Source organism: Furipterus horrens, unplaced genomic scaffold, assembly GCF_987537825.1.
Source record: "Furipterus horrens unplaced genomic scaffold, mFurHor1.1.pri manual_scaffold_1, whole genome shotgun sequence".
NCBI lineage: Eukaryota > Metazoa > Chordata > Mammalia > Chiroptera > Furipteridae > Furipterus > Furipterus horrens.
This window is the reverse complement of record NW_028327171.1, coordinates 184188763-184212498: the sequence shown is the minus strand read 5'-3', so window position 1 is coordinate 184212498 and position 23736 is coordinate 184188763.

The window sequence follows — 23736 nt, the reverse complement described above, 5'->3', positions numbered from 1 at the left end:
TTTCATACACCAAAATACCTCTGGGTCTCTTGTATCTTCCCTGCCCTAGCCTGGATTAGGCTATTTTCTTCCTGCCTTGGTTTATTTTATTCTATTTTGAATTTTTATTATTTTATTTGAGCAAAACTGACAAATGCTAAGTAGGAAATCTCAATAGATTGAGAAAAAGCTCCAGAGAATGGCAGTTTTGCACTTTATTTTATACCTGACAAACAAAGGAGGAGGTATCACGGGGCTACATGAAATCCTTTGGTGACAGATTAGGGAGGCAAGAGAAAGCAAAACAAGGACATGTCTGGGATTGAGTAAAACGTAAAACAGACTCATATTTATTTTACATTAGTATAGGATAATTATCAGTTAACAAGTAACATGCTAACACCAGTGAGGGGTTTTGCAGCCTCAGCTCTGGTGCAGTGATTGTGCCTGAGTGGTCTAGAAAAAAAATTAACTTTGACATCTCCAGACCCCATACTATGCAACCCCTTACTCTGCCTGCAGCTGCCTGTGAGATGACAGGAGGTATCGGGCTGAAACCATGTCCTGTTTTGATCAGCCTGTTGCACCCACAGCTGCCAGAAAGCCAGACCGCTGACAAAGCTCACAAAAAAATCCCCCTCTGTGTTCTCCCCCTATTAAAAAAACAAACAAACAAACAAACAAAAAAACCCTTCTCCCCTAGAAAGGCGTAGTCCTGACCACCCATGGCAGGTCTCCCTGCTTGCTGATTTTCCAAATAAACTTCCTCTTTCCAGCTCGCTGAGTCTTAATGGTCATCTGAGCGACTCCGTTCTTACATTTTGGTGCTGAAACCTGGGATTGGGACACCGGCTTGACCAAGTCTCCTGAGTCGGACTCAGGCCCCAAGCCGGCTGCTATGCTTGGACCTGGAGTCTCTCAGATTTCCATGAGTTGCTGGTTTGAGCTTCCCCTCTGACTTAGTGACCCCATTCGTCTTCTTTTTTCTCTGACTCCTTCTCTCACTGCCATTTACTCTCAGTCAACACCGGTCATCAGGTTGGTGGGTGAGTCCTTGCCTTTGTCTCCTCCGGCGGTTCTGTTTCCTGGTCTATCTGAGGCCACTCCAGGCAGTTTGGCCCTAAATCTGAGCGCTCAGTCAGAACCACTCCCAGAGTGTCCTGACTCCCCGGGTCAATCCAGATCCACTCTCCTCAGCCTGACGGCCCCTGGGGATGTGTGGGACTATTCAGTGCCTCTCCTGCCGGCCTTGGCCTCTCCACTCTTTTGTCAAAATGGGGGGCGCTCATATCGACAGATTGTGGGGCTGGCAATGTTACCTTGGATTCACCCTTCTCCGTTTTCTCAGGCTCACATTAATATCTGTGACCTTCATGAGAATCAATCTTTTTGATAATCAGAGTGAGTGGCCAGAAAATGGCACACTCGACTTCAGAGTCCTCACAGACCTCAATAACAGCCTCTGGCAGTCAGACAAGAGGTCAGAAATTCCCTATGCTCAGGCTTTCTGGACCTTTCGGCGAAAACAGTCCCTTTGCCAACAGCTCACTATCCACCAAATTCTCCTTGTCCAGGAAAAGCCACCTTCCTCTCGACCTTCTGCACCCCATCTAACTCCTTCTCCATCTTTCTTGGACACATTTAGTCCTGCTGACCAGCCACTTCCCTATGACCTCACACCAGACACCTTCTCATCCCCCTCAGAACCCAAGTCGCCTGACTTCTCACAGTCCCCAGGCCCCCAAGACCCCAGACCTTCTCCTCCTCATACCTGATCCCACAGGCCCATCCCTACCTCCTCTTCCCTGGCTCCCTCCCTCTCCAACGAACCTCGTCTTTCTGGCTTCTATCCCCTTCACAGGGTCACTGGTAGAGACTGTGTCATGTGAGTTCATACCCCCTTCAATTTGGCTGATCTTTCCTAAATTGAGCAACATCTTGGTTCTTTCTCTGAGGACCCCACTTGATTCATCAAAGAGTTCAGGTATTTAACTCAGACCTATAACCTTACCTACCAGGACATTACCACCAACCTCATTTCCACCACAACCCCTGAAATTGTATCTGGGTGGCTGCCATGGCTTATGCTAAGGAATCACATGCTGACAGGCACACTGATGCTGACCAAACCATTGGGTCAGTAGCAGTCCCCACAGCTCCCCCTTATTGAGACTACCAGATAGGTTCCCTGATCTTTGCAAAATGTCCCACTTCCTTGCATGTCTCCTTGTTGGGATGTGCAAATTGGGCTTTAAAGCTGCCAACTATGACAAAACCCTTGAGGTCACCCAGAGTTCCAAAAAAAAATCCAGCTGCCTTTTTAACAAGGCATCGAGGTCACTGCCTTTCCACCCAATCTCACCACCTTATATAGCCTTACTGCCCACTTTCTCCCATCCCCATACTGGCCTCCTTACTTTCAAAAGGGTCTGGCAGATCCCTTGGGAGTGGCCCAGCCCGCAGCCACCGTCACCTATATTATTGGTCCTACTGCTCTCTGCATCCACTTCAGACATATCAACGACACTCACATCCAATCTCGCTTCTTGGGCTCATTCAGCTACTCACTTTTTGGTAACCACACCTTATACCTAGCCTTTATACACCATGGAGACCAACCAGGCAAGCCTCCTACCCATGCTTACAGTACCTTCCAAATTTGCAATCACACCAACGCTTCAAACTTTCCTGACACCCCTCACTGCATCATGAATTTTCAAACTAATCAATACAACCAAAATTTCTTCACAAAGTCAATAATGTTTGGTGGCACTCAATAAAAAACAAAACTCACCACATTTGCGTCATCATCACCAATGCAAAATATAGCGCTGTCATTTTCCTACAAGTAACAGGATATCACTTCCTATGTGGTCGGCAAGCATACCTAACAATTCCCCCTTACTGGACTCGCACCTGCATGATAGTTGCTCTAATACTAGATGCCTCCATACTAAACCCCCAGCAAATGGCCACTTCTGAGGCAATCCCCAACCTTGCCACCTTCCTCGGCACCTCCCTCTTGTCCCTCCTCCAACACAAATGAGACCAGCAGTAGTCTGAGTTTGGCGGAGATGTGTACAGCAACCTTATCCTTGAACAAACAGGAATAGGACACTCCATATATAGAGGCTTCTTCTGATTCATAGAAATACCCCAATTAAATAAATAAATCCTAAATCTCTCTTTATCCCTTCAAGAAACTTGGAATGCCACCTTTCAAGTCTTAGAAAAGCAGAAAGAATCCCTAAACAGCCTAGCAGACATAGTTCTCCAAAACAGCAGGGCCCTAGACATCCTCACAGCTGAAGCAGGGGGAACCTGCCCCATGCTGAATGAAACCTGCTGTTTTTACATTAACAATACAGGCATAATTTACAGGTACGTAAAAAACACATTGACATTATTGCCCAAGCTAGGGAACAGGCATATGGAAAATCCTGGTTTGAAAACTTCCTCTCATACTTTTCCTCTCCCTTCAAAGCAATCCTAGTGCCTCTCATAACTCCACTGCTTCTCCTCCTATTATTCCTTACCCTTGGCCCCTGCTTCTTCAAACTGCTAGTTAACTTTATTCAAAAAATGGTCCAATCCATGACAAGCTCTACCATCCATAACATACTCTTGCTAAGATCTTTCAGATACCAACCCATGGCAGAAAACGACCCAGAGCTAGCAGTCAACCCCCTTCCATTGCCCTAACCCTGAAGGAAATTGTTACAGAAGAGAGATTTGATGACACTTTTCCCATCCTGTCTCTGCCATACAAAAACCACCCTGCCACCCTAAAAAACACTCCACCCCTCACTTCCTTTTATTAAAACAAAAAACCTGGAATGATGTCTCCAGATACTATGCAACCCCTTACCCCACCTGCAGCTGCCTGTGAGATGACAGGAAGGTTCAGGCTGAAACCACGTCCGTCTTGTTTTGATCAGCCTGTCACACCCACAGTTGCCAGAAGGCCAGACCACTGACAAGGCTCACAAAAGAACCCCGCTCTGTGCTCTCCCCCTATAAAAAAAAACCCCTTCTCCCCTAGAAAGGCGTAGTCTTGACCACCCGTAGCAGGTCTCCCCGCTTGCTGATTTTCCCAATAAACCTCTGCTTTACAGCTTGCTGCATCTTAATGGTCACCTGAGCGACTCTGTTCTTACAACCTTGACATTCCAAAGATATGTTATTGTAGATGTGAAAGGCCCACAGGCAGCCCTGACTAGTGTGTCTCGGTTGGGTGGCCTTGCAAAGGGAAATGTTATTGGCTTCATTCCTGGTTGTGGCACAGGTCTGGGTTGCGGGTCAGTCCGGCACATGGGAGAAGCAACCAATTTTCTCCCTCACATTAATGTTTATCTCCCTCTCTTCCTCCCTTCCTTCCCTTCTCTCTAAAAATAAGTAAATAAATCTTTATAGAAAAAATACAGTAGACAGGCTCAGTTAAAGTAAAAATTGAACTTGTCTGGAAAGATACCTGCCTAAGACATCACTACCCAACACAACTCCCTTTTAGTTAGAAAGTTTTAATTTCAGACCATCTATATCAGGGGTCCTCAACCTCTCTCCTCCCTGTCCGTGGAGGCCGCTGGTATTAACTCCAGAGCTCTGCCTCCTGTCTCTCCCTCTGACTCTGGTCCCTGGAAAAACTGTCTTTCACAAAACTGGTCCCTGGAGCCAAAAAGATTGGGGAACACTGATCTATGTGGTTACTTTGTAGCTCTGAGTTTGTAAAGCCTAAAATGCAGGCTACCTTTGGTTTGTTTTTATAGGAAGCGACAGAGAAAACAATCTTTATGTTAGGTGTATACATTTTAAGTTCCCATTGCTTCTAGACAATTTCAGTTGATGAAAATAGAAGATAAGTATTTTTTAAAAGAAAAAAAAACTAAGGAATTTATATGTCATATTTCTAATTCAAATGTATCAGTATATTAATTTTTTATTTAACATTTATAATGTTTTCATTTTCTACTGAAACTCTGTTAGTCCCTATTAGTATAATTACATTTTTCTAGTTTATAAACAAATTATTGAAACATTAATATTAGTATCATTTCTAATGATCAGACTAATAAATTAAAGAATTTCTTGCAGCTGTAATTGTATTTGAACATATTTTATTTATTAGGACATATAATTAAAACTATCTAAAATCATTTGAAAGAACTATTCTCTCACTGTGGTTATCTCAGTAATCTGATGCACAATGAAGTTCATACATTTTAGTTTATGCTCAATGTTTTGAGATTGTTTTTATTTTAATCTTTCACATTGAATATTAAAATATATAATTACAAAGCAAAATATATATCAAAATATATTTAGAGATGTTAGTATTCCATTCCTGTATTTTTTACCCTGTTTCTTCTGATAAAAAATATATTCATTAAATTAGAGTTTTGGAAGTAAAATAAACACACACATATGTTTCTATAAATATAAACACTTATAGTGTCACCCTTGTTCTTAAAATGGTAAAATATTACACATACTTTTCTTAGTTTGTTACACAAGCAAATGTTTACTTGATATTATTTTATGTTATCATATAAACATCTCCATCATTCTTTATTACAGATAATGTTCTGTTTTACTGATGTACCAGCACTCTGATGTTGATGGTGAAAGCTACTTTAAGAAAAGATACAAATAAAGTTATCTGCTGTAACAAGAGGTGATAAAACATAGTTAGATGTTTAAAAGCAATAAGTAACTCAAATGTTTTAAAATCCTGTGACTCAAATATTTCTGAGATTCTAGCTAAAAATATGAATTAATGATTATGATAACATAATTTTATTTTTATTAGTAATAAAATGTTTATTTCTTCTGTTTCATTCAGCATAAATTAGTGAAAAACTTACTATGTACTAAGTAATGTATTAACCCATGTGATTCAAAAATTAAATATTTGACCTTGGTTAAGTTAATATTTGCCTTTGTAGATATGTGAGGACATTTTTTACTAAGAAATTTAACTGTAAATGAACATTTTCCTCATCTATGAAGCTCACAAATTGATGTAGAATATAGGAACATAGGTAGATTATAATACATATTGTCAGTTGATGGACTACTATGATTAGGCTATCAAAGATGGGCTATGTGAGCAAAAGAAAGTGTTATTGTTTTTCATTAAGGGGGTTGAGATCTGACTAGTGAATATCTATGCAAGAGATTTCTAGAGTAAATATTGTTAAAAATCTTTGTAGGCTTTAGCATATATAGGTACTTTAAATACATATATAACCATCGGTCACCCATATGTCCCTTGCAACTGCCCCCACTTAAGAGCACCTGATAGTCCATTGAGTAATTTGTCTCAGATGCATTGCACAATGGGTTACCTTGCAGTTAATTTTGATGTTCGCATTCCTTCATGCTTCTCCCAACTTTGACATTGGGCACTTCTCATTTTCCTGATGGTAACTCCTTTCACTCCCCATACAGCATGCTATTTTCATATAGTTAATTTCTGTAACCAACTAAAGTAAAATAACAACAAAAAATCAGAGGAGGGCAGGAGTTAAATCTATGTTATAGATATAATTAATCCATAACAATCATCATAACACAAAATTAACCCTCAGAAAAATCTTTGTAGGGTTTTGTAGATGAAATACTATAAAAATGATGAGTGAAATTTAAACAGTTTTACTGAAGGCAGGGTATAAAGCCTGTTTGACATGAGTAGGAAAAAAATAATTGAATTTGAAAAAGAAAATGAAAGGAATATATTTACTATTTTGGGAAGTTTTGTGCTAAGAGAAGTGAGAATGGAAAGCACTAATCCCTTATCACACACTGATATTATTATTTATACAATTTATCAACTTGATAAATTTTTAAATCTAGTAAATGTGAGCACATCAGAAGAAGGAGTTAATCTATTTCCTTCACTATTCTAGTCTCAGTGCCCAGTACAGTAAATGCATGGCACCATAAAAGTGATTAAAAATAGTTGTTGAATGAGGAAATAAATTAATTATTGGAGATGCTTCTGATGAAGTTACAATACAGTTTTATCAAGAAAACATTAGACAGATACAAAATACCCCAGTATTCTACACTGTAAAGTTATACATCACATAAACCCATATATACTTTCTGCTCAAAATTCTGATTTTGTATACATTTTTGTTATTGTTAAACAAAGATTAGTATTTCTTTATGAAGAGGCTTCTGTACAGCAATCATAACATAATAATTATGTTGTATATTGAACATAGAATTTAAAAAACACATTCAAAGATCTGAGTAAAATGTTTGATTTGGTTTTGGTTATTTTTATTTATTTTTTCCTTCTAATTTAAATTTTACCAATAAGAAGGAATGGTCACCATGAAGAAATATGTAATATTTTCTTTTAGCATTTTTCTACATTCAGAGCTCAGTATTAATTTTATTTTATTTCTCTAAAAACTCTTACTGAGCTTGTTTTTGGCAAGGTAGAATGAGCCTGTGACATTATAAATTATACATTAATATAATAAATGATATTTCTTAAAGAAAAACAAATAGTGAAATTATATTGAAAATTAGAAGCCAGGCTATCACTTTCTTATTTAAGTCTTTCTCTATATTTTTGGCAAGTGTGTAGTTTTTGCTATAAACTCTTTAACTATGCTGCCATTAAGGGGACTGATTATTCCTTCAATATCCTTTTCAACATATGAACTGCTATTTTTTCATCAGTCCAGGAGGGGTTTTAATTTTTTCTGAAGTCTTAGACCTCAGACAAGCTCAAATCTTTTCCTTTCATACCTGCATCCAGAATCTCTGCTCTGCTGGAGCCAAGAAATGTTAAATTCCTTATGTAAGAAATAGCTATTTCTAATGAAATGAAATGAAATGAGATATGGTAGGGCTTTGGTCCTCCTCCCATATCTCACCCTGCCCTACTGTCAAAAGATGGGAAGGAGGACGGGAGACCACGTGGAAGTGTTCTCGCCTGTCCACTGATTCAGTCTCTGGTTACTATGGGGAGGGAGTGGAAAGAGGACAGACATCTCTGCTTTAATTGGTGGATTTAATAGTTTCTCTATCAATAGTTGCTACTGTTCAGACCAGCACCTCTTCATCCAGACCTATGAATAAAGAAAAAGCTTTCTCATGGGTGTCTCTTACAGATTTTTCAAAATGCTATTATTGCTATGTTGACATAAAACAAACAAACAAAAAACAAACAAACAAACAAACAAACAAAAAAACCAGTATCAGCCCTATGTTTCTTTTTTTTCTTTAAGGTTAAAAATAAATTATTTATTGTTTTGCCCCACTTTTCCCTCCATTGCTCCCCCCACTCATTTTCCCACAGTCAGTTGCCACCCCATTATTCATGTCCATGGGCTATTTATACTAGTTCCTTGACTAGACCCTTCCCCTACTTACCCCCTTTCTCTCCCTCCTTCATCCCCCCTGGTCACTGTTAGTGTGCTCCTTGTTTACATGCCTCTATTCAGTTTTGCTCATTTGTTTGTGTTGTTCATTAGTTTCCTGTATTAGGTGGTATCATATGGTGTTTTTCTTTTGCTGCCTGGCTTATTTTGCTAAGCATAATTCTCTCTAGTTCCATCCATGTTGTTGCAAATGGTAAGAGTTTCTTCTTTCTTTCTGCTTCATAGCATTCCATTGTGTAAATGTACCACAGTTTTTTGATCCACTCATCTACAGATGGGCACTTAGGCTAGTTCCAGCACTTGGCTATTGTAAATAGTGCTGCTATAAACATAGGGGTACATAGGTTCTTTTGAATTTGGTGTTTCAGGATTCTTTGGGTATAATCCTAGTAGTGAAATTGTTGCATCAAAAGGCAGTTCCATTGTTAGTTTTTTGAGGAAATTCCATACTGTTTTCCATAGGACCTGAACAAACACTTCTCCAAAGAGGACATACAGAGGGTCCATAGGCATATGAAAGAATGCTCAACATCACCAGCCAGCAGAGAGATGCAAATAAAAACCACAATGAGATACCACTTCACACCTGTCAGAATGGCCATCATCAACAGATCAACAAACAACAAGTGCTGGTGGGGATGTGGAGAAAAGGGAACCCTAGTGCACTCTTGGTGGGAATGCAGACTGGTGCAGCACTATGTTCTTCATCCAATAATACTCCTTTAGTAACATCCCCAAGACCTCTTGTTAATCAAAACCCCTTTTGGAATTACAAGAGTATGCAAATATAGCTATCTTCGATTGGGTCCACTTAATCATTGGGAAACTTGCTCAGCCTTGTTACTCTAAGCTGCAGGAGTAGAGACTGTTTCTTTATACCCCACCTCTTTTCTTATGATCTTTCTTTTCTTTGTTCAGGTAAGCAAACTGATCAATGATTTGGCTTTCTAGAAAATGTCCAACCAGAGAATAAAATTTGAAATACCTCAGATTGTTACAGATACTTAGAGTCCTATTCCCCTGGATTTCAGTATGTTAGGGAGAACTGCCACCTTATCTAGTATGCTGAAAATTCATAACCCAAAGGGTTTCTTCCTTTCTTGTATTCTCCAGTCATATATAGAAGACTTGTGGTGTGTGTTTATAGCATGCAGGGAAGGGATATGGTAGTCTTATAGTGATATTTAGGTATAAGTCTTCCACCAGGATCCCAATCAATATATCTCTAGGACATGCAATATTTACTGAAAGGAGTTCAACAACCTGAGATTCACGACTGAATTAAAGAAATAAAGCAGGTTAGTTGACTTTTAATATTATTACAATGCTTGCTAACATAAATGTGGGAAGGGGACCCCAGGAGACCATCAGTTAAGAAGTAATAAAATTGACAAGGTGTGCAATACCAGACTCTGGCTGGTTATATCTGATATTGACATTTTTAAGTCTATGTTGAATACCTTTAGATGAAGAGGCATTTGTACTTTTCTTTGGTCTAATTCTCACCAGATGTTTTACAGTAAAAATGGTAAATGTGCTTCCTATCTGACCTAGACATGGCTATAGTTGTTATAGTATACCCTATAAATAAGAAACACATTATTTGTATTTCTAAAACATGTGTGGTGTTAAATGCTTGCATAAGAGCAAGTGGCTTAATAAAATTAAATTTTCTGTAGAATTGTAGAATGCTTCATGTCTTAGTTTAAGTGCTATCTTCTCAGAAAAACTTTAATGACCACTCTCCACCTACTTAAGTTACTGTTTTTTATCTCACTTGTTTCCAAAATCATATGAATCAATATTTATATTGTATTTATTTATTTACTTACTTATTGCCTTCTCCAATAAAAACATAAATGATTTAAGGACACGCAGCATATCTAACTTAGGCACTATAATACACCCATTACCCAGCACAGTGACTCGCACACAGTTGGTGTCCTTTAAATATCTCTTGAATAAACAATGACAAGGAAGAATAAATTGACAAGGCTGTATATTGGACTATTAAGAGTGTTAGGAAAACCAAGAGTATTATTCTGTCAAGTAGGAAGTCAATAAAAACTCAATAAATATTGATTTACTCCCCTATTTTACCTCGTAGTCTTACTAACTAGTCAACGCTCTGTGAATTTGTGTTTGTTCAATAATTAGGTGTGTGAGTGAGTGGGTGAACATGGTCTCTGTACTGTCAGCTGGTTGCATTCTCCCACATGTGTGGGTGCATTGCTCAAGAATCAATCAAAAAAACCTTCAGTTTCTCCTATACTAGGATCATATTTAGTAGTAGAGTTCAAAATATTATTTTTTAATCTTTTTTTTTTTTAGTTTCTCATGAGATGACAGAGTCAATCTTGTGATATTTTTTTTGGGGGGGAGTGTTTGATAGTTCTTCATACTTTCAATGGTTAATTTCAAGTAAAGAAAATTCAGTTTATTCTTTATTAGAAAGAAAAATATTAGAAAAATAACAGTATATTTTCCCATGTATATTTTTATTATATTATGTATTTACTATTTTTTTAAATGTTTTTAGTTTTGAAAATAACAAGAGTATCTTACTCAAGATTATAAAAAATACAACATATATAATATGAAAGTATTTTGAGGTAAAACACCTTTAATCTTTCTTTCTTGAAAGACAATTTTTGTTTCTTTTTATTTTTTAAAATTTTCCTGAGTTTTACTCACATATATACATATTTTTATTATAGTTATGATCTCTACTTACATACACATTTGTGTCTTGCTTTTTTAAATTATTGCTTAGCTGTCTTTCCATGAAGATACATGGATTATAAAATTATTAACTGATAACTATTTTAACTATTGAATATATTTCTATGTTTCTAACTACTTCTATATAGCTGGATTTTGTTGGTATAAATAAGGGCATGATAAACATATATATTACTATTTTTATTGTTTGTATTATTTCTGTATTATATATTTCTATAAGCAAGAATAACAATGTTCAAAGACAAGGAATGGCAATTTAGTTTAACTAACTTTGTAAATATTCCATTGTTGCTAAATTTTTACTTTTTAGCTTTGGATACTTCATCTTTTTAATGTAAATTCTGTTTGCTAATTATTTCAAATAACATAAATATTCATATAATTCTAAACTTTAAAGACCTGATCACTTTAGTAAGAGCAAATAAGTATGAATATGTTCTTTCTATTTAAGATATAGCAAACAGGATTTTATTTTTAATATAAGGATTGGATATGACAAGATACTCTGAAAAAATTTGATTCACTTAATAGGACTTTGCAGGGGAGACTAAATAGTTTATTATAGTTTTGCAATAAAGCACAACAGAGGGAAAAAAACCAAAGAAGTAATTTTAAGTGTTTAAATGATGTTCAAATATTTCCTATTGATAAAATAACAGATAATTCACTTTATTCAAATTATGAAGCTAGAATGTATATTATTTGGAAATTAAAAGAAGCCAATTTATCAGTGATAAATCTTAAAGCACCCTCTAATAAAAATATGAACCCAGCTTCATTATAGTTAGACAAAAAAAATAAAAATCAAAGTGATCTTTTACTTATTACTTTTCAAGTCTTCTCTGGCGTATATTTAACTTTCAATTTGGTCTTTTCAGTTAAAGATATTTTATGAAAAAATAATTAATGTTTTTTAGCTATTTATGGGTATCATACATAGGAGCCCAAAAGCCTTAATATTCAATCTGTCACTCTGAAATTAACTAAACATAGATGGTGCATCAAATGTAGGCCTATAATTGTTCATATGGAAAATAATACAATCATTAATAAATAATAACACTAGAATAAACTTCGTGTTCTGCATACTCAGAACTTTACACCTACTTTTGCCACATCCTGTATTTTTGCTCATACTGTAGATCTGTCAATAACATGTTTTTAGATATGGACCAAATATATTTAATTTTACTAAATTTTTCTTCATCCATAAAATGATTGAAATATAAATTTACTATTTGGGGGTAGTAAAATTGTAATAAAAATGCTTTTTAGAGAGAATATTGAACAACAGCAGCCATAATTTTCTGTTAGTTTCTCTTGCTTCTTGAGCTATAATTAAGGGAAGACAAAATAGTATATGCCCCTCCTTTTGGGAATTGTGAGTAATAAACTGTCTTTTCAATGCAACAGTCTCCTGATCTCTTGACCGTACAAGATTGTAAATTTTTATTAATACATATTTAAAACAGGAAATTCACAGAAATGGTACTTATCGTGAGAAAAGAGCCCCAGAGCGTCTGCTTTAGGGCACTCTAACGTTTGATAGAGCCTCACTTAGATCGTCATCCTCAATACCATACCTTTTCTTTCTTTTGAAGTCTTAAGATCTTGAGTAATATTTGTTCACATTCTGCTCGCTGACCATTTCTCTGTACATATACCCTCTGGTGTTTTGCTGCTATAAGTGTTATCTGGGAACCAGAAGCATCACCATCTTCTGAGAGCTTATTAAAAATATAGATTATTAGGCTCTGAATCAAAATACATTTTAGCAAGATGCCAAGTGATTCATATTCACATTAAATTTTGATCAGTACCGATTTAGTTTCAATTCCTTTACCCTACTCTTTCCAACTGAGATGACTTGAGGTGTAAAAACTATATTGTACTTCAAACTCAGAAGTCTTTCTTTCTCTAACTCTATATAAACAATTACTGTTAGCTAACTCTGGGTAGCTTTATCTATTTAAACGCCCCCCCCCCCACACACAGTTTTTGTTTGATGACAAGAACAATCAATCTTTAGACTGATTTTACACTCCCCTGAGATTTAGAAATTTCCTCTGGAAAACCAAAAAAATTTTTCTGCTCTTAAATGAAATTATAAACTATTTACCATGTTACTGCATTTTTCCTCTGCTTCTGAATAATTTGGAATACTAGACTCAGAAGGGTATACTTTGCCAATTGTATTATTTATCCTTGGAACTGTGAAGGTCTAAAGAACATATTTCACCTCAACACAGGTAATAAAATAACCATTGTAGAGATTGACTCCTATTTTATTTGTTTGTTTACCAATGAAGAATTTTAGTACTCTACAGAAAAATTTATGATCTATGATCTTCCTCTCTGATTTATCGAGGTTCAAATTCAGAAATAAATTATTACCAGTGAATCCTAAAAGCACAGGAATGTATTATTTCTGAGATATTGTGGAAAAGTCACATAACTCCTTAAAGGTTAGCTGTTCTATATATTGACAGGTCTGAATTTTCTGGGTAGACTGCATTTAGAGGTGATGGACTCATTAAAAGTAGAGATAGGGCCCTGACTGGTAGGGCTCAGTGGATTGAGCCCTAGCCTGTGAACCAAAAGGTCACCAGTTCAATTCCCAGTCAGGGCACATGCTTGAGTTGTGGGGCAGGTCCCCAGTTGGGGGTGTGCAAGTGGCAACCAATCAATGTATTTCTCGCTCATCGATGTTTCCTTTCCTCTCTTTCTCCTTCCCACCCTCTCTCTCTAGAAATAAAAATAAATAAAGTATTTTTTAAAAAGAAGAGAGAGAGAATTTGCCTTAAATGTGGGTGTGCATGAATAGTGAATTTTTTATTCCCTGAACACTTAAAATTATTTATGGTATCTAAAGGGATTGATAATGGTTAGTCATATAATCACCATTACAGCAAGTATTTTTGTTATTACTTGAAATTGGTGTTCATATGAAAGCTTCAGAGATGTCAATAAAGTTTATTCTGTAAACAAATTAAGAGTTTGTTGAAGTTAAGCGAAAAGGTCTAGAGAATGACAAGGAGAACAGAACGGCAATCAAGTGCCTTCTGCCTCTTAGTATCTACCCCAAAACTCAAATGGCATATGATTTCTCTTTTTATTTTGTACTGAACTTAGACTGATTTATATAGGTTCTGTGAATTATAAATTCAAGTTCAAAACAAGCTTCCTCATAATGAATTGAATTTTATATTTCCACTAGCTGTAGTCATGCTATTGAATGATTAAACACTGCATATGTCTTACAATGAAAAAAACTATTTTTCTTTCTTCTGGGAATTTACCAAAAAAAGTCTATTTAAAAGTTCCTCTAGTTATTCAGACTTCCAAATATAGGGAATGGGACTGGGGTAACTTTTAATACTATGAATCCAGAAATAGATCAGGATCTATAAGGCAATTGCAGAGTAGAAAGCAGTAGTCAGGTGCATGTGTTTAACAATCTGGAAGAACACTTGCCTAGTTTGTTTAAGTCCAAATGACTGATAATAATGCAAATGTAAGTCCATTTTTCACAACTTCAAACTGATCTGTTCATAATCTCAGATTTAGCATTCTCACTAGAGAAAAGCCTATCGAGGGAACACATGTGGTTAAATGTCAGAATAAAGTCTCACCAGTTATATGCCAGGACCATCAGAAAGCATGGAAGGGAAGGAAATAATTCAGCCCATATACCACTCCTGTCTCCTTAGTTAGTTCATCACTGAACACCTCCATAGATTCTACCCACTAAAACAGCATCTAATATTATTGATTCATGAAAACACACGGAAAAGGGAGAGAAAGGATTGTCTTTAGTCACTGCTGAAAAGTTCTAAAGTTTATGCCATATTTTAAATAAATATGGAAGATATTTTTTACAGAAAACTTCCATATAATTTTACAGATTTGAAGTAATTAATATGTTCAATATGCTTATGGGACAAAAAATATAAAATATTGTCAGTTCTGCTTACTCATGGACTTAATTAATAAACTTCATGCTGTTATGAAACACATATCTCACTGTTTACCATTTAATGTTTTTTTTTTTTTTTTTTTTTCATAGAGAGTGCCTAAGTTTCCACGTTTTAATTAGGTAGGTATGACAGATCAAAATTTTCATCATTACATATAAATGTATTTTAAATAAAACATGTTAGATTATGAAACAGAATTTAAAAAATAAAACACTGGTAATATATTTTAGCTAACTATTATAGTTAATTTTTCTCTAGCTAAAGTTCTAATTTTTTTTTTTTTTTGGTAATAGATAAAAGTTTTGAACCAATAAATTCTGGGTATTAAGAATCTATAGCGGTTTAAAAAGCAAACTTCATATGATGGGATTGTGTATTTCCTCAATTTGCTAACCATTATCATCCGTTACCTTATTTAAGAGTTTCCAATATTATAATAAAGGGGAAAATACAGTCTTTTTCCTCTGGAGCATGTAGACAAACAGAATTAAAGCAGTGTTTAGTAAAATTGCAGTTGTTATGGTATTTGTAATTTAAGCCCTTGTACTCTGCAAACATAAATTAGATTCAGAGAAATTGTCTCAAAAGTTGTAAGATAAGAAAAGATGATTTTTACGTTTTGTTTTTTTTTTTCATTTCTTCAAAACAGTCCCATACATTGAACTGTAAAGTTTTCCTGCCATTGTTTTCTGAATGTGTTTTGGGGGTTACTATTCCACATACTCCATTCTGTTTAGATTGTTTACGTATTTCACTTTGTTCTGTACCCATGTTTTTATTTATAAAGGTGGCATAGTGATGACACAGAGGGCTCAGTGTCTCTGAATGAACAGTTTAATACTACTCACACTTCCCCTAGAAACAAGAGGCTGTCCACACAGGGTCACCAGGGAAACATCAGGTTTTGGTCAGGAAGCAGAAGCAGGAGTAACTGATAATTTTAGGCCACAGACTTTACTGGGGTTTTCAAAGGAAAAGTAAACCAGGGCAGAATAAACAGTCACAATGAGCTGGTTTGAATAATTTCAGTGGGCTTTATAGGCAATAGGGTTGATCCCTAGTTGCCTGGGACCTGGTCCTGGAATGAATAAGGTGGAGAAATATAGAAATATTGCCTCCTGGAGTGTAAGGGCAAGACAGAGGAAGTATAGCTCCAGCCTGAGCTGTTTGTATATCTAAGACTTCCTCTGGGTGGGGCACTTTGCTATGTCTAAGAATTGGCTGGCTCCTTGTAGGGCATTCTCTCCCCAGCCAGAAAAGTTTCTTTATGATATCAAAACACCCCAGTACACATATATCTCTTCATTATATATGTTTTCCTATAAACCCTTAAGCACTTTATATCAAATTTATATTTAAAATCCTTATGCATTAATTCTATCACCTCTATCATTTCTGATAACTATTTTTAATGGATGGAATTGTTCCTGATTGTGCAATATTTTGTTATTTTTGCATGCTGGATGTTGTGTATTTTATACTTTTGTGTCATGGATTATTACATTGTTGTCCATTAAAAAGTATAGGGCTTTGTTATGGTATGTAGCATACATTACTGATGAGTTAGTTTGAGCCTTTCAAAATATACTTTTAAGGTTCTATTGGGTGGAATTAGTGATACTTTTGTTATTGGGCCAACTTATTCTTTTCATTAAGGTATATGATTTTTGAGTCCTCACTAAATGCCATAGAGTATCCTATTTGATTATCAGAATTTGAATATCTAGTGTTAACTTCTTAGTGGGATTTCTAGAGCTTATTTCATAAGTTTATGGGTACCTTGACATTCTTTTTCTAGGTATGTAATTCTGCCCTTTAGCTGGTTTAATAAGCAGCAAAAGACTCAAGAGAATCAACTCCAAGAATAGTTTTTACTTTTTGCATGCTTTCCCTCCTTAATTTTCAGGTATATCAAGGTCCCTCAGTTTAATTTTTGTCTCCTCAACTGGATGCTATCACCCGTGTTCTCTCTGTATGCCTCTTAGTGCTGAAATTGTCTCTAGGCAGAAAGTTGGGGTCATCTCAGGGCTTTTACTTGTTTCTCTTTTCTCATTTATCACGTAACTGTACTGCCTGTTATCAAATGTCTAAAAACATTTGTCACTTTTTCTAGTTGCTTACAGAACAAAAAAAGTAGAATCTAACTTGTTACTCCATTATGCCCAGAAGCAGAAGCTTAGATTTCAAAGTAAATAATACTTAAAAAATATATATGTATCTAAACAAAGGGTCATTTTTCAAAATGATTTATTAAGTCCTTACAGGAAGAAACTAAAAGTATGATGATTATTTTAAATATTTAATGTTGATCCAAAAATAATCTTTTAAAACATGTAATTGTAGATGAAAAATGAGGTACTTGATGACAAAAAAAGAAAGCTCTTGAATGAAAATTAGTAATAGGATTCATTGGTTTTCTTTTTGATGTTTTTGCAACCATGAAAGAAGTATACAACCAACAGTAAATATACATCTCAGAAAAGTCTAGTGTTATTTCTTCTTAAGTCACTGATTGAGTGAAGTAGTTCTTATAGACTTCCTAATGTTGTCACAATACCGTATTACAATTTTACATATATATATGCCTAAAGTTTTTGTTTTAAAATTTTATATATACAGTTTTTATGTAACTATAAATTAAACTTACCATAAATTAAAGGTAAATTAAACTTTATATGAACTAGAATTTAGTAATATAGGTTTATAATAGTTCAACTTCATTTATTGAAACTAAATTACAGATTTTGAATTCAAAGTAGAAATTTTATTTTTATTGCTACCAATTTATCTTCTTACTAGACAGGTTATAATTATCACTGAAAAAATTTTATTAACAACAAAGACATTGTTTTATTGGGTACTCTAAACAAGATACATTAAATAAGTTGTAGAAAAAAATTTATTGATGTTTTGTTGCTGAACTAGTCAACTCATAAATTGACAAGTATAAGAACTGTGTCTCTTTGACATATACTTTAAAAATATGAATGTCCAACAGAATATGTAGGTTTTTGCTATTGAAATACCTACATTTCTGCATTTTTTATTATGCTTTAGATTTACTATCACTTGCCCCTATTCATATGTCAGTCAAACCAATTTTTATTCAATAATGTAATAAGATATATAATTCTATATATGATATTCAGGTACTTAAATATCAATGTATTTTTCAACATGCTAGCTAATTATAAGAAATACTACTAGATGCTAATGTGATTTTAAACATGAATGCAAATTCAGGCATACAAATTACACAGTAGTACTTAGTTATAAGGCATGAGTCTTGTCAGGGGGGTATAGTTTTTTTTTCATGTGCGAAGAAAAAACAGAAATAGTTTTGATAAATTCCTGAACCTCTGAAAATAGTTCCATGAGTCAACAGAATCTTTGAATCTCAGCTGAAAAATCAATCTAAGAATTAAGGGGAGTCACTGAACTATTTAAGGAAGGGAAGGGTAAAAGCAGGCACTAAATGAAGAGTGGAATCTATAGGTGAAGTATGACAGAATTAGCATTTTTAATTTTACAGCAAAACACACCCAATTTGCACATTTAAGTACTGATGAACTTGAAATCATTTATCACATTGACTTGGAAATGACCTCAGATCCTTCAGGTTAATGCTTTAAGTTTGCATTTTTGCCATTAAAAAAAAATCAATTAATGTAACCATAAGAACTGTGGTTAAAATGGTTGACTCATTTTGAATTATTAAATTGATTTTTGCTTATTCTGTCTGGAGCATTTGTGGTTTATTCCAAAGGCAAAAGATTATAATAGTAAAGGCTTCCTGATCTATGCTCTTTAAGGACTTCAATAATCATTTTGCACTCCATATCAATTACTCTCACTTTGCTGTTGATGTCAACTTTACTGTTACTTTAAACATATTTTAAATTGTAGGGGAATCGTTGTTATATACAGAAATAATAAGGCTTTCCAGTAAATGTTTCACCACATGAGATGTTTTGAATTGATTTGTTCACCCATCTTAATCTAAAACACCCTACAGTAAACAGAAAACATCCTGTAACAGATTGTTTGTCCTTTCTTTGATATTTTTTCAATAATAAATGTTTATTATTTAAAATAAATTAGTAGTTTAATATGTTTTACATCTTACCCAAAACAGAAGTTGCTTAAATACATAGGCTAGTTAAAATTAAAATTATAAACTCTTGAAACAATTTTTATTACTTAATTTTTTAAAGTGCACCTCAGTCAGTTACTACATGTGAATTAGCTATATACTGGAGTTTGAATTCATTCAATGACATATTTATTTTATGCCCTGTGGTTGAGAATTATAAAAATTAAGTATGATTAAATACTGCCACTTAACCTATGTATGTATTTTAATTTCTTTCTATTTCATTTCAGTTGACTTGATATTAATATTCTGACCAAGGAGTGTCAGGAAAAATTAATCTTCAGTTTTACTCTGGGATAATATATTTAACTGACTGTTAGTTTCTTTCTTATTGATTGTTCCATTTTCCATTATTTGAAAGCAAGGAATATTTTTGCTTTTCCTCATTTAGTGTTTAATCTGACAGGCTTAACTTTTCTTTATCACTAATTTCAAACCTCTAGTTGTGTTTAATAGAAAAAAAATTAATTGCATTTTGGTGCAATATCAGAAAAATAATTTACTTTCATAGACCTTTTTATTCATTTCATTGTTCATTTACAGTTGTCCTTGTTTCCCCCCTTAGCTCTTCCTTGCCCTGCCCACCCCTGGCTCCCACAGTCTGTCTCCACCCTTTTAACTCTTTTCCTTTGTCCACAGATATTTCAAAGTATATTTTATTTTTTATGCTGTTACAGTTGTCCCATTTTTTTCCCTTTGCCGCCCTCCACCCAGTACTCCCCTTCCTGCAATAATCCCTTCCCCCATTAGTTCATGTCACTATACACAGTCTATACATAAGAGTGGAAGATGGTGATCTTTTTTAGATGGGAGTATTTACATCAATTATTTGGAATACTTCTGTATAAGAGATTTTTCCACCCCCCCCCCTTTGGTTATTCAATCATTTATTTATGTCAATGTGGATTCATGGATCATTTTATGCTTTGGGTTTGGGTTATAACCCAATATTACCATAATTATTGTTAGTATTTTTATGTATAAATTGTTTCAGCTTTGGCAATTTGGAATTCTTTTAGTTTTTGTGTCCCTTTAACATATCTTCAATCTCTTTTTTTTTTTTTTTGAGCATTTACTTACTCTCTTGTACTATAAGGTTTATATATATACTTCTTCCCCAAATCCTAAAATTAGTCAGTTTGCCAAGAGGCCCTTGTTTCTTCAATTAAAAATAGCATTAGAAACCAAGATCTGGGTACTGGATGTACCTACTTCCATTAGGGTGTCATTGCTTTTAAAATCTCTCAGTGAACAGAGCTAGGAGATAATATGTATGCATACTAACTTATGGATATATATATACTGGAAATGAACAAACAAGTAAATGGATGGAGGATTGGGAGAACCAGATAGGTTACAGTGGCATGGAAGGTCACAGATCAGCAAAGAGAAAGCTAGAATAAAGCATGTGGCACAAAATTGGAATTAAAGACAACAGTATAAATATGTATTTATTTTAATAGCCACAAACAGGGAGAATACATGTACAGATGAAGGCAGAGATATAAAAGCCAAGTTGAGAGGCTTAGAACAGAATCTTCCCATAGCCATCAAAATAAACCAGGCCATGTATGAAAGACTCATGGACATGGACAACGGGGAGGGATATGATTGTGGGAGAGGGGATGGGTTGGGTGGGGGAGAGAAATTGGGGGAAAAGGGGACAACTGTAATTGAAAAACCAAAATAAAAAAATTAAAAAAAAAATAAATAAATAAACCAGCCCAGTTAAAACATTCATTTCAAACTTCTAGCTAGAACTGTTAGACAATCATTCTTTTCCTTCAGCTGTCCTATTTGTGCTACTTTTTAGGGCAGCTCTAACAAACTAGTACAATCATCTTTTTGATTACAGGCATTCTAGTGGGTTTGTAATAATAAATCATTGGTTTTTATTTTTTGTTTTAAATTTTTCTAATAATTAATGATATTGAGAAACTTTTCACGTGTTTGTTAACCACTCAGATAATTTATTTAAGGAAATGTGCACTAAAACATTGGACCATTTTAAAATTGGGTAGTATGTCCAGTATTGAGTTGAAATTTTAAAAATATTTTAGATATAACTTATTTTTTTAAATATGTTTTATTGATTATACTGCTACACTTGTCCCAACTTCCTTTCCCTCAGCTCCCCTCCACCCAGTGGCCCCCCTCCCTCCAGCTGTCCCCCCTTTTTAGTCCATGTCCATTGGTTGTGCACATAGTTCTTCTCAACCTCTTCCTATCTCCTCCACTCCCTCCTACTATGCTTCTTAATTCGTGTACCACCTCCCTCCCCCTCCCCTTTCCCCATCTCTGCTCACCTCCCCCCAGTATGTTCCCATACTTATAGTTCTTTTTCTACTCTCGTTGCCTAGTTTGCCTTTGTTTCGGTTCCCTAGCGTCTGTTGTTGTTTCCTGTGATGCAGTTTTCATTTTAGTGTTCATAGTTATGATCCTCCTTTTTCTAAACCAGTCCCTTTAACATCTCATATAACAGTGGTTTGGATCTAATGAAGTCTTGCAGTTTTATTTTGTCCTGGAAACACTTTCTCTGCCCTTCTATTCTGAATGACTGGATAGAGTATTCGTGGCTATAGGTTTTAGATTTTCATTACTTTGAATGTTTCTTGCCAGTCCCTTCTTGCCTGCAGGGTCTCCCTTGAGAAGTCAGCTGATAGTCTAATTGGGACCCCTTTGTACATGATTCTTTTCTTCTTTCTTGTTCCTTTGAAGATTCTCTCTTTATTTTAATTTTTGACAATTTGATTTTAATGTGTCTTGGAGTGTTTCTCCCTGGGTTCAGTTTTTCTGAAACTCTCTGTGCTTCCTGGACAAGTCTATTTCCTTCCCCAAGTTCAGAAAGTTATGGTTCATTACTTTTTCACATAATTTTTAAATTTCTAGTTCTTCTTCGTCCTCTGACAATCCTATAATCTGTATGTTCTATCTCTTATAGCTGTCCCAGAAGTTTCTGATCCTCTCCTCACTTTCCTTGTTTTCTGTTTCCTCTTTCTGCACTAGTTGACTGTTTGTTCCTTCCCTACATTCCGGTTTGTTTATTTGATCTCTGGATTTTATTTCCTCACCACTTGTCTCGTATGTGTTTTTGTTCTATTCAGTATGAGTGGCTTTCAATCCTTTCTCATCTTGTTCCAAATCTTTTGTTAATTCTGTAAGCCACCTAATGACTATAGCTCTGAATTGAGCCTCTGAAATGTTTCTTATTTGTTTCTCTGTCAGATTCTTCATCTGTTGCCTGGTGAGCTGCATCACCGGGGTGTGTATAGTTGTCTGCCTCATTTTGACAGATTTATTTTTTGCTTTGCTTCTTGGGCAGGCTATAGGGGGCGAAGCCCATGTACTCGTCACAACCCCACTGCCGGCAGCAATCCTCTATCTTTCTCGCCACCCTGTGGTGCTTTGTCGTCATTACCCAGTGACCGGCAGTAATCTGCAACTTTTTCGTGGTGCTGTGGCGCTTTGTGTGGGGGCAGGGGTCCAAGATGGATTTCTATTGTTATTCTCTGTCAGGAGACTGGGATTCGTCCTCCCACCCACTGGGCCTCACCGTCTGAGGCAATGCAGGGGCTGCCTTTCCCAGCGTTGGGATCACAAGCTGCTGGGGCTCAACTGCAGCCAGGACTGCTCTCCCTGCCACTGCCCTGGTGCTACCGCAAACAGCACCACCTGGTTTCCGCTCTTCCTACCTGTCCGCTGAGCACTGCTGGTTTATAACTTTGTACAGTGGGCTTCCATGTAGTTTTGTTTTCTGGAATTTCTAGTTATCTTTTGTTTTGAGGTAGTTGTATTCCTTTCTAGTTGTAGAGGGAGACTGAGTATATCAGTCTAAGCCTCCATTTTGGCCAGAAGTCCTAGATATAATTTCTTTATCAAATATATAATTTGTAATTAATATCTTTCAATCTTTGACTTGTTTTTTTTTCTTAGTAACATTTTATTTTATTTGTTTCTTTAATTTTAAAATTGATTGTGAATTGCTTATAAGAGTAATTAGATTTTCTTTGTCACTCATTTTTGATACCTTTCTATAGTATGATGCACATAAAAGGTGCCAAATTTTTACTTGTTAATCTGAAGTTTACATATTAGAGTAAGAAAACAAATAACTGTATTTCACTCCAAGAAAGGGAATACTATTCCTTTTTAGTTGTATCTCTTACATTCCATTGTCCTCCACCAATAAAGTACCATAGATTGTAACTGCTAAAATGTACAGAGCATATTTTAGAGTAGACAGAATCTAATAAATTGACTTTCACAGAGTTTTAATGTTTATAAAATAGCCTCTGAGTTTTTGAATCTCCTTTATTCAACATCTATAACTATAGCAGAATATCATTTAAAAATATCATATACAAATTCTCTTTGTGTTCATTTCACCCAAGCTATGTATAAGTATTTTTATATTAAAACATATATAAAAGGCAATGGGTTTTCATGAAATAAGTAGTAATAATATCAAAGTAAAGTGATATTTTTGTTA